At 38.0% G+C, this 12,742-nt stretch overlaps 2 pseudogenes; one reads left to right on the forward strand and one right to left on the reverse strand.

Moving 5' to 3' along the window:
* Nucleotides 1–660: 660 nt before the first annotated feature.
* LOC113268597 (ER membrane protein complex subunit 2-like) lies at nt 661–1,550 on the reverse strand (annotated as a pseudogene).
* Nucleotides 1,551–3,551: 2,001 nt separating this feature from the next.
* LOC130542330 (60S ribosomal protein L9-like) lies at nt 3,552–9,416 on the forward strand (annotated as a pseudogene).
* Nucleotides 9,417–12,742: the final 3,326 nt, after the last annotated feature.

Here is a 12,742-nt window from a genome sequence, read left to right on the forward strand (position 1 = left end):
CATCCCCCTTCCACTCTGCCTAGCCATTGACAACTACTAATCTATTAACCATCTCTATAACTTTGTCATTTCAAAAATGATTGTAATCATATAGTATGTAGCCTTTGGGGTTGGCTTTTTTATTTGACATAATACCCTTAAAATCTGTCCAAGTTAGTTTGTGTATCAACAGTGTGTTCCTATTTATCCCTGAGTAGCATTATTAATGTACCACAGTTTGTTTAACAATCCATGCATTGAAGGACATTTGGATTTTTTCCTTTTTGGGATTATTAGAAATAAAGCCACTAAGAATATTTGTATACATGTTTTTGTGTGAGCATAAGTTTTCTTTTTTTTTTTTTTTGCAAGTTTAATAAATCACATGATTTTTTATGGGATTTCTACATCAGGTTGTATTTTAAAAGAAGTTACATATGTGTGATATGAAGAGAATGATGTGCAGTCAATATGAATCTTGTTCAGTCTCTCTTCCGTGGACTTTCTCCACCTTCCTGCTTAGCAATAAAAGTTATTTTTAGTCTTATATAAACCTTCTTTACAATTTCCCTCTTAACACAAAATTAGTCTATAAATAGCACTAGGCATTTCGTAAATAATTCACAGGCCAATAAGTTCAGTTGTGCAGTTGTGAAATGTGATGTGAAAGAGTTTGAAACCTTAAGACTGAGTGATGTGCAGTGTTTCCAACATGTCTTTGACTGTGTTAAGAGAGTATTTGGTTTCCTTCTTCGACCTGCAAATTGATAGGCTCTGTTTATTTGTCTAGCTGCCCAACTAGCATATTTCATGTTGTCCTTTTTTGTTTTTGCACTTGATTTTGGATTAGAAGCAATATGACTTGCCAACATGTAAAGCCCAAACAAAGCTCTCATATTTCTGTTGTTGAGTTTCAGTGCCTGTGCAAAATGCTTTCTTGAAAGTTCGAGGTTTCCAGGTCCATCTTGGGTATATTTAACTTCAGCATACTGCTGACAGTGTAAGTGGTCATGGGGATTGGTCATCATTAGCTCCTCTGCTCTAGCATAGTCACATTCACTGATACAAAGTTCTGCACGTTAATGTCAGGCTTGTCGGTCCCCAACAAATTGTTCCAGTACTCATTCAGTTCCAGAATGGCCTCCACATTTTTCCCCTGGGCTTTTCAAACGGCAAGCTTATGCTTTCTTGCAGCATTGTTCGTTGGATGTTCTTGTAAAATTCTATCATATAGTTGTATAGCATCATCATATCTTTCCGTGGCTTCAAATCTCATGCCAGTTAGTCTCTTGACTGTAACTGCCAGGGAACTGTCTTCTCAACTCCTGAAGACAAAACAGTGCCAAGTCATCTTGACCATAGGGCTGCAATCATCACTTGCTCATATATGATCCAAATATCATCTCCAAGCTTAGAAGCATATTCATTAATTAATTCTTCTCCAACTTCCACAGTTTTCTCACTGTTTCATGAGTTTTCTTCTCTCCATTTTCTCGTTTTATCTCACATTTCTTCCCAAGTGACACCATTTCTTCCCAAGTGACATTGTAAAGCTCTGAGACCTTTGCCATCTTCTCAGAACCTGGAGGCAGGGAATAAGTTTTCATCTTGTAGTCTAAATGCCCAAGAGTACAATTGCTGTGTTGTATGATAATTACATGATCAGTTTTATAAGAAATGGCCAGACTTGGGACTCCTGGGTGGCTCAGTTGGTTAAGCATCTGCCTTTAGCTCAGGTCATGATCTCAGGTCCTGCGATCGAGCCCCACATCTGACTCCCAGCAGGGAATCTGCTTCTCCCTCTACCCCTCCCCTCTGCTTGTGATCTCTCTCATGCTGTCTCGCTCACTCACTTGCACTTAAATAAATAAATAAAATTTAAATAAATAAATAAATAAATAAATAAATAAATAAATAAATAGAAACTGCCAAACTTTTCCAGGGTGACTATACCATTTTATAGTCCCATCAGCAGTGTATGAGTGATCTAGTTTCTCTGCATCCTCAGCAGCATTTGGTGTTGTCACAACATTGTGTTTTAGCCATTCTGCTAGATGTTTAGTTCTATGTCATTTTAATTTGCATATCCCTGAGGGTAATGATGTTGAAAATATTTGCATGTCGGTATTTGTCATCTGTGTATTTTCTTTGATGAAATGTCTGTTCATTCTTTTGCCTGTTTTCAAATTTGATTGTTTTTATTTTTGAGCTCTGAGAATTCTTTATATATGCTACATATTAGTCCTTAATTTTTCCATTTATGGATTATGCTTTTGGTGTCACAACTAAGTGCTCTTTACCAGGCCGTAGATCCCAAAGATTTTCTCCTATGTTTTTGTTTATAAAAGTTTTATACTTTTACATTTTGCATTTAAGTTTGTGAAATATTTTGAGTTAATATTTGTATTTAGGTCAGAATTCTTTTTTTTTTCCCCTCTTATGGATATCCAGTTGCTTCAGCATCATTTTTTGGAAGGCTATCCTTCCTCCGTTGAACTTCTTTTACATCTTTGTCAAAAAAATTCAGGCACAGCAAACTAGAAATAGAAGGGAACTTCCTTACATGACAAAAAGCATTTATTAAAACACACACACACACACACACACACACACACACAGACAGCTAACATTACACTCAATGGAAAGCTTAAAAAGTGTTGCCCTTAAGTACAGAAACACGATAAGAGTGCCCACTTTCACCACTGCTACTCAAGATTGTACTAGGAGTCCTCGACAGAACCATTAGGCAAAGGGTGGGAGGAGGAAGGAAGGAACATGAAAGAAAAAGGGAGAGAGGGAGAGGGACAGAGGAAGAAAGGGGGAGGGAGAGAGAGAAAAATCCATTTGATGTTTGAGAAATTGTAGATGGTACTGTTTTTCATTTTTTTTAAAGATTTTATTTATTTGACAGAGAGAGAGAGACAGCCAGCGAGAGAGAGGACACAAGCAGGGGGAGTAGGAGAGGAAGAGGCAGGCTCCCAGCAGAACAGGGAGCCCGATGAGGGGCTCGATCCCAATCATGACCTGAGCCGAAGGCAGATGCTTAACGACTGATCCACCCAGTTGCCCCTGTTTTTCATTTTGGTTTCCACATTTTCATTGTTTGTATAAAGAAATACTATTGGGTTTTGTGTATTTATTTTATATCCTGCAAACTTGCTGAACTCACTTTGTTCTAGGAAGTTTTCTTGGTAAAAATCTCTTGAGATTTTCTACATGGACTTTGTTGTCTGCAAATGACAGTTTATTCATTTCTAACTGGTATGCCATTTCTTTCTTTTTCATTCTATTCTGGAGGTATAAACTTTTAAATTGTAGACAATATTATCAAATAAAAGCACAAAAATATTTATTGAGCATACCTAATATGTGCCAGATAGCTACTGGGAATATATCCTTGAAAAGAATAAAATCCCACCTCACATGGAGCTTGCATTCTGGTGGGAGGTGATAAACCATAACTAACCAAATATGTCAAATATACAGTGACTTTGAAAGTGTTAGATAATGTGTAGAAAAGAGGAAGATTTACTGGAGTCGTGTCTTTGAGAGGAGAGGGATCTAGTTCACAAATGGAGGTGTTGGCCTTAGCTACAAATATGGAGAGTTCATCTGTTATAACAGAAGAAAAGGAATACACAGGTACAGGTATAGGTAGGTCAGGAGATATGACTGTAGAAGCTCATGGAACTTCTTTTCTGAGTCCTTCTGTTTTCTCAGTGAAATAAGAAGCAAGGTTATCTGCTGAAAATGAAGACAAAAGAAAAGGCATTAGATATTTGAAGAAAGAGGATATGACATGAAATAGATTTTAATAGATTAAAGAAAAAGTGTGTGATTGCTGGGCAGCAAAGAGGGATCCCTAGGGATCGATAAACAGAATTTAAAGAGAGCAGTCAGTAGGTATGGACTAGATGGAGAGTTGAATTGGAGATGATTTTGATTTTTGCCGTCTGAGTTCAATTACTCAAAAGTGGGGCAGAGGAATTAGGACATTTGCAATTCCAACTTACAATTATCAGTATGAAGTACCATTTTATTTATTTATTTATTTATTTATTTATTTATTTAAGATTTAATTACTTCAGAGAGAGCACACAAGAATGCCGTGGTCACCAGAGGGGCAGGAGAGGGAAAGAGAGAATCTCAAGCAGACTCCCCGCTGAGCATGGAGCCCGACATGGGCCTCGATCTCAGGACCCCAAGATCATGAGCTGAGCCAAATTCAAGAGTCAGCCACTTAACCGACTGAGCCACCCAGGCACCCCTTAAGTACCATTTTAATGTGTGGTACTTACCATATACTAGGAACATTAAAAAGGAGAAAAATAAAAAGTAAGTTTTTTATTTACATGATTTCATCCATTCTTACATTATTTTTAGGAAACGGTGTTGACTCTTGATTTTACTCCCTGTTTACACAGACCAGATTTTCTAGGAAGATGGGAAGGGAAGCGAGCAAGCTGGAAGTGGTTTTCTAGATTACTTTAAATATAAATGGTTTAAACGCTCCAACAAAAAGACAGAGATTGGCAGAATGACTTTTTCTTTTTAATACATTTTTATAAAAGATGTGTTTATTTATTTTTGAGAGAGAGAGCACAAGTGGGAGGGGGAGAGGAAGAGTGAATCCCAAGCAGATGCTGTTCTGAGTGTGGAGCCAACATGGGGCTCAGTCTCACGACCCTGAGATCACAACCTGAGCTGAAACCAAGAGTTAGATGCTTAACCAACTGTGGAACCCAGGTGTCCCAGAATGGCTTTTTTTTTTTTTTAAGATTTTATTTATTTATTTATTTAGTTATTTATTTATTTGGGTGAGAGAGTAAGCAGGGGGACAAGAAGAGGGAGACAGACAAGCAGACTCCACACTGAGCGCAGAGCCCAATGTGGGGCTCAATCCCATGACTCTGAGACCATGACCTGAGCCAAAATCAAGAGTTGGACACTTAACTGACTGAGCCACCTAGGTGCCCTGGCAGAATAGATTTTTAAAAAATACACAATATGCTGTCAAAAAAAACTTATTTTAGATTCAAAGACATGAGTTGAAAGTGAAAAAATGGAAAAAATATATTCTATGCAAATAGCAACAAAAACAGAACAGTGGTGGCTATACAATATCAGACTGATTAGAATTTACATGAAAAAGTTAACAAGAGGGGCATCTGGCTGGCTCAGTCAGTGGAGCATGTGACTCTTGATCTAAGGGATCATGAGTTCAAGCCCTACATTGGGTGTAGAGCTTACTTTAAAAAATAAATAAATACAAATTAAACATTTTTAAATTAAAAAAAGGTTATAAGAGACAAGTACATATATTAATGGAAATGTCAAATACAGCAAGAAGATATATCAACTGTAAACATTTATGCACATAATGACAACATAAAAATATTTATGAACCAAAAATTGACAAAATTAAAGGGAGAAATGGTTCTACAATAACTGATGGGAACGTCAGTATCCTACTCTCCATAATGGATGGAACAACCACACAGAAGATAAGAAATAGAGGATTTGAACAACACAATAAGTCAGAACTATATTTAATAGACATATACCTTTACCCATCAACAAAATACACATTTTTCATAAGTACATGTTTTCCAGGACAGACCATGTGTTAGGCCATAATTAAGACTCAGCTGATTTTGGGCACCTGGGTGGCTCAGTCAGTTAAGCGTCTGCTTTTGGCTCAGGTCTGGGATCAAGCCCCACATCAGGCTCCCTGCTTAGCAGGTGTGTGCTTCTCCCTCTCTTCCTCACTCATGCTCTCTCTATCTCTGTCTCTCTCTCTCTCAAATAAATAAATAAAATCTTAAAAAAAGAAGGAAGGAAGGAAGAAAGAAAAGAAAGAAAAAAAAAGAAAAGAAAGAGACTCAGCTGATTTTAAAAGGTATCTTCGGGATGCCTGGGTGGCTCAGTTGGTTAAGCATCTGCCTTCAGCTCAGGTCATGATCCCAGGGTCCTGGGATCAAATCTCACATCAGGCTCTATGCTCAGTGGGGAGCCTGCTTCTCCCTCTGCCTGCTGCTCCCCCTGCTTGTGCTCTTTCTCTCTCTCTTTCTCTGATAAATAAATAAATAAAATCTAAAAAAAAAAAGATATCTTCTCTGACCACAATGAGATGAAGTTGGAAATCAGTAATGGAGGGGGAGCCTGGGTGGCTCAGTCAGTTAAGCATCTGACTCTTTATTTCAGCCCAGGTCATGATTTCAGGGTTGTGAGATTGAGCCCTACGTCAGGCCCCACACTGGGCATGAAGCCTGTTTAAGATTTTCTCTCTATCCCTCCCCCTCTGCCCTCTCTCCCCCTCTCTTAAAAAGAAAAAAGTCAGTAACAGGGAAAACTGAAACATGCATAAAGCTACAATAATCAAAACAACATGGTACTGGCATAAAGACAGACATATAGAAGAATGAGATAGAACAGAAACTCCAAAACAAATCTTCACATTCATGATCAGATGATTTGCAACCAGATTTCCAAGACCATTCAAAGGGGAAAAGATAGTCTTTTTTCTTTTTTAACGGTACTGGGAAAACTGGATATACACATACAAAAGAATGAAGTTTAACTCTTACCTAACATTATAAATAAAAATTAACATAAAATGGATCAGACCTACAGGTAAGACCTAAAGCTATAAAACTTTGAAGAAAACATAGGGCACAGCTTCATGACATTGGATTGGCAATGACTTCTTGGGTGTGACACCAAATACATAGGCAAAAAAAGAAATAGAGGGGCTCCTGGCTGGCTCAGTTGGTAGAGCATGTGACTCTTGAGCTCCAGGTCATGAGTTCAAGCCCCATGTTGTATGTAGAGTCTACTTTAAAGAGAGAGAGAGAGATAGGGAAGGAAGGAAGGAAGGAAGGAAGGAAGGAAGGAAGGAAGGGAGGGAGGGAGGGAAGAAGGGGAAGAGGGAAAAAAAAGAAAAGAAAAGAGAAAAACTGCAATGAAACTACCTCACACCCATTAGGATAGCTATTGAAAAAACAAAAAAGGAGAAATTAACAAGTGTTGGCAAGGATGTAGAGAAATTGGAATCTTTGTGCACTGTTGGTGGGAATGTGAAATGCTATATCCTCTATAGAAATGGTTTGGTGGTTCCCCAAAAAGTTAAAAGTAGAATTTCTATATGGTCCATGAATTCCACTTCTGGGTATACACACAAAAGAACTAAAAGCAGGGTCTTGAAGAAACACCTTTACACTCATGTTTATAGCTTAAGCATGGAAGCAACAGAAGTGTCCATCAATAGATGACTAGAGAAGCAAAATGTGGTGTATATATACAATGAAATATGATTAACCTTAGAGGGAGGAAATTCTCACACATGCTACAGCATAGATGAAACTTGAGGACATTGTGCTAAGTGAAATAAACCGGTCACTATAAAACAAATCCTGTATGATTCCATTTATGTGAGGTACTCAGAGTAGTCATAATCATAGAGACAGAATGTTGGATGGTAGTTAAAGGGGCGGGGAAAGTAGGGGAATGGGGAGTTACTGCTTAATGGGTAGTATCAGTTTTGATTTGGAAAGAGACAGGTGCTGGTGATGGTTGCACAGCAGAGCAGTATGAATGCCCTAACACTACTGAACTGTACACTTAAAAATGGTTAGGATAGGGGCACCTGAATAGCTCAGTTGGTGGAGCAAGCACCTCCTGATTTTGGGGTAGTGAGATCAAGCCCTACAGTGTGTATGGAGCCTACTTTTAAAAAAAAGTTAACATTGTAGATTTTATGTTAGGTGTGTTTTACCACAATAAAAAAAAATTGGGAAAAATTGGGGGGAAAGAGGGAGTTGGACAACAGAAAGCCTCCAGCCAACAAAAAATAATAATAACCTGATAAAGATATCAGGTTAAGCAACTGTCCTGAAAAGCAAGAGGAAGCATAAAGAAATGGAAGTCGTGAAAGAAAAGTTGAGATATGAAGAATAGAAGTAGAAATAACTTCTGTATAAAATACATTCCAGAAAGGCATGGGGGAGGTAAATAATTTTCCAAAATAGCCCTACAATCAAGCAGTTCTTTTCTAAAAAATAGTATTACATGTGTAATATATATCTGATGCAAGAAAGAGCACTCATGATAAAGTAAATGCAGTAAAATGTTATCAGTAGGTGACACTGAGTAAGTGATGATACATGGATGGTCTTTGTATTATTCTTATTCCAACTTTTTGTAAGGTTGAAATTATGTTCATATTTTTTTTAAGTTTTTAATTTCCCAGATTAGAGAAAGAGACATATAAATGCTAAAGAGGGTTGATTAAAAATGCCTAACAAGATAGACTTTAAAAGTCTTTCCTAGGGGCGCCTGGGTGGCTCAGTAGTTGGGCGTCTGCCTTCAGCTCAGGGCGTGATCCCAGAGTCCTGGGATCGAGCCCCGCATTGGGCTTCTCTGCTGGGAACCTGCTTCTTCCTCTCCCACTCCACCTGCTTGTGTCCCCTCTCTCGCCAGTTGTCTCTCTCTCTGTCAAATAAATAAATAAAATCTTTAAAAATAAATAAATAAAAATAAAAGTCTTTCCTGGGGGGTGGGGGAATGGGATAGACCAGTGATGGGTAGTAAGAAGGGCACGTATTGCATGGTGCACTGGGTGTTATACGCAACTAATGAATCATCGAGCCTTACATCGGAAACTGGGGATGTACTGTATGGTGACTAACATAATATAATAAAAAATCATTTAAAAAAAAGAAATGTTTACAGTTGACTCTTGAAAAACGTGTTTGAATTGCATGGGTCCACGTATATGCAGCTTTTTCGATAAATACAGTACTGTAAATGTAAAATAAATAAATAAATAAAAATAAAAAATAATTATAATAAAATAAAAGCCTTTCCTGCATCTACTACAAGATTCAAGACTCTTCAGTCAGACTATCAACATTCCAGAAAGTGTCAACATTACTCTGAAAGGACACACAGTTATTGTGCAGGGCCCCAGAAGAATCCTGTGGAGGAACTTCAATCACATCAGTGTAGAACTCAATCTCCTTGGAAAGAAAAAGAAGACTGACAAATTCTGGGGAAATAAGAACTGGCCACTATTCCCATGATCTTCATTAACAGAATATGACCCAAGTGTATCACACTGAGCTTCCATTGCAAAATCAGATCGTGTATGCCTATTTCCCTATCAAGCTTATTATTCAGGAGAACCAGTCTTTTGTTGAAATCTGAGATTTCTTGGGTGAAAAATACATCCGCAGGTTTCTTACGAGGCCAGGTGTTCCTTGTTCAGTATCTCAAGCCCAGGAAGGTGAGTTAATTATTGAAGGAAAGGACACTGAACTTCTATCAAATTCAGCTGCTTTGATTCAGCAAGCTACAACGTTGAAAACAAGGATGTCGGGAAAATATTTTATGGTATCTATGTCTCTGAAAACAGAACAGGTCAGCAGGCTAATGAGTAAGAGCTAAGTTAGCTACAGAAATAACACGATGCCAAATGATTCTTAAAACCTATTTTGATAGGTAAAAATTGGGACCTCGCACTACAAAACACTTAGATCCTACAATATACACATACTTTACGTGCACAAAAATCAACTTGAAATGGATTTAAGACTTGAATGTAAAACCTGAAGTGATAAAACTCCTTGAAGAAACATAGGTGGTGTAAGCTCTTTGACCTTGGTCTTGGCAATTATTTTTTTTTATTTGATTCCAAAAGCAAAGACAACAGAATACAACAGACAATATGAGATGTCTCATAATGACAAAAAATGAGAAGTGAAGCATAGAATGAAAATGTCTAACATCATCTAACCAACGTCTCAAAAGGGGAAAAGTCGAGAATGAAGGAGAGCCAATACTAGAAGAGAATAATGGCTGATAACTTACTGGAACTGTTAACGCTATAAATTAGGAGATACAAATATACATCAAGAAGTGTGACAAAAAGACACCCACATCTGGGGTTCTTGGGTGGCTCAGTTGGTTAGCGTCCAACTCTTGATTTTGACTCAGGTCATGATCTCAGGGTTGTGGGGTCGAGCCTCACATGAGGCTTTGTGCTGAGCATGGAGCCTGCTTGAGATTCTCTCCCTCTCCTTCTGCCCCTACCCCCCTCACTCTCTCTCTCTAAAAAGAAAAAAAGAAACAGGGGCGGCTGGGTGGCGCAGTCGTTAAGCATCTGCCTTCAGCTCAGGGCGTGATCCCGGCGTTCTGGGTTCGAGCCCCACTTCAGGCTCCTCCGCTATGAGCCTGCTTCTTCCTCTCCCACTCCCCCTGCTTGTGTTCCCTCTCTCGCTGGCTGTCTCTATCTCTGTCAAATAAATAAATAAAATCTTAAAAGAAAAAAAAAAGAAAGAAACAAAAAAGAAACCTACATCTGAGCTATAGTGTCATACAGAATAAAAAGACAAAAAAAGACCAGAAAGAAAGAGATCAGGTATAAACGAATGACACATTGATAGCAGATTTCTCAATGACAACAATGGACAGAGGATAAATGGAATACTATTTTTAAGCACCAAGAGAAAATTTTTATCAACCCAAATTTCTGTATCCAGAGAATCTATTTTTTTAATAATGGCAAGATAAACATTTTTTTCAGAAGAATCAAAGAGTTCATCACTGAGAGGTCTTCACTAAAGAAATCACTAAGGAGGGGCACCTGGGTGGCTCAGTCAGTTAAGTGTCTGCCTTCAGCTCAGGTCATGATCCCAAGGTCCTGGGATCAAGTCCCACGTTGGGTTCCCTGCTCAGTGAGGAGTCTGCTTCTCCCTCTCCATTTGCCCCCACCCCACCCTGCTCATGCTCTCTCTCACTCTCTCTCTCAAATAAAATCTTTAAAAAAAAATAGAAATTACTAAGGAATATACCTCAGGAAAAAGGAAAAGAATAATTTCAAAAAAATCCTGAGATGCAAGTAATAATGGTAAACTAAGAAATTGGTAAATATGCAAGTATATTTAAACAAATACTATTAATAATTTCTAATTCCTGTGGTTAAAAAAAAGTAAGACTAGACAGCAATACTATGTAATTGAGAGGGGGCGATCAGATTACAAAAGTGTCCTAGGTCCATGGTTTTTTTCCGGGACTGGGTTAAAATATTGACTAACTTTATATTCTAAGTGTGCATATTAATACATCAGGGGAAACTTCTAAAATAATAAGAGTATATAACTTAAAAACCAGCAGAAGAAGAAAAAAATGGAATTTAAAAAATAAAAAATCATTGCAAAAGAAAAATAAGGCAAAAAACAGAGGGAGGAAAGATATTTTTAAGTTAAATTTATGTGAAAAGCAAACTGGCATAAAACATCCAAATATATCAATAATTACAATAATTCTACATGAATTCAACTTGTTCATTAAAAGAGACTGTTGTGGCGGATCAAGTCAGAATGGCTAAAATTAACAACTCAGGAAACAACAGATGTCGGCGAAGATGTGGAGAAAGGGGAAACCTCTTACACTGTTGGTTAGAATGAAAAATGGTGCAGCCACTCTGGAGAACAGTATGGAGGTTCCTCAAAAAGTTAAAAATAGAACTGCCCTATGACCCAGCAATTGCACTACTAGGTATTTCTCCAAAGGATACAAATACAGTGATTCAAAGGGGCATATGCACCCCAATGTTTACAGCAGCAATGTCCACAACAGCCAAATTATGGAAAGAGCCCGGATGTCCATCAACAGATGAATGGATAAATAACATGTGGTATATATATACAATGGACTATTACTCAGCCATCAAAAAGAATGAAATCTTGCCATTTGTAATGATGTGGAGGGAACTAGAGTGTATTATGCTAAGGGAAGTAAGTCAGAGAAAGACAAATACCATATGATTTCACTCATATGTGGAATTTAAGAAACAAAACTCATGAACATAGGGGAAAGGAAGGAAAAATAAAATTAATTTAAAAAGGAGATGGAGACAAACCATAAGAAAGTCTTAACTGTAGAGAACAAACAGGGTTGCTGGAGGGGAGGTGGGTGGGAGATAGGGTAATTGGGGGATGGGCATTAAGGAGGTCACTCAATGGAACGAGCACTGGGTGTTATATGCAACTGATGAATCATTAAATTCTACCCTGAAATTAATAATACACTATATGTTAACTAACTTGAATTTAAATTTTAAAAAAGGGAGAGACTGTCATAGTGGATATAAAAAAACAAACAAATTTAGCTGTGTTCTGTTCAGAAGAGACATGTCTAACACAAAGATCCAAACAGGTTGAACTTAAAAAGTTGAAAGGCATACAGCTAGCAAATACAATCTAAAAGTTGCCATAGCGGGGCACCTGGGTGGCTCGTTGGTTGAGCGTCCAACTCTTGATTACTGCTCGGTTCATGATCTTAGTGTCCTGGGACCAAACCCTGCATTGAGCTCCGTGCTCAGTGTGGAGTCTACTTGGGATTCTCTCTCTCCCTCTCCTCCTGCCCCTCCCTGCCCCCCTGCTGGCACTCTCTATCTCTCTAAAATAAATAAGTAAAAAATCTTTAAAAAAAATAAATAAGAGTTACCATACTACATTAATATTCCTAAAAATAGGCTTTAGGACAAAAAAAGATATTACTACATAATGATCATAAATTCAGGGGCCCCTGGGTGGTGCAGTCGGTTAAGCCTCCAACTCTTGTTTTCCACTCAGGTCATGATATCAAGGTCGTGAGATCAAGCCCTGCATTGGGATCTGAGAGCAGCAAGTAGTCTAATAAAGTTTCTCCCTCTCCCTCTGCCCCTTCCACTGTGCTCACTCTCTCTCTTAAAATATATAAA

The sequence above is a fragment of the Ursus arctos genome, unplaced genomic scaffold (assembly GCF_023065955.2).
Source record: "Ursus arctos isolate Adak ecotype North America unplaced genomic scaffold, UrsArc2.0 scaffold_32, whole genome shotgun sequence".
NCBI classification, from domain to species: Eukaryota; Metazoa; Chordata; class Mammalia; order Carnivora; family Ursidae; genus Ursus; species Ursus arctos.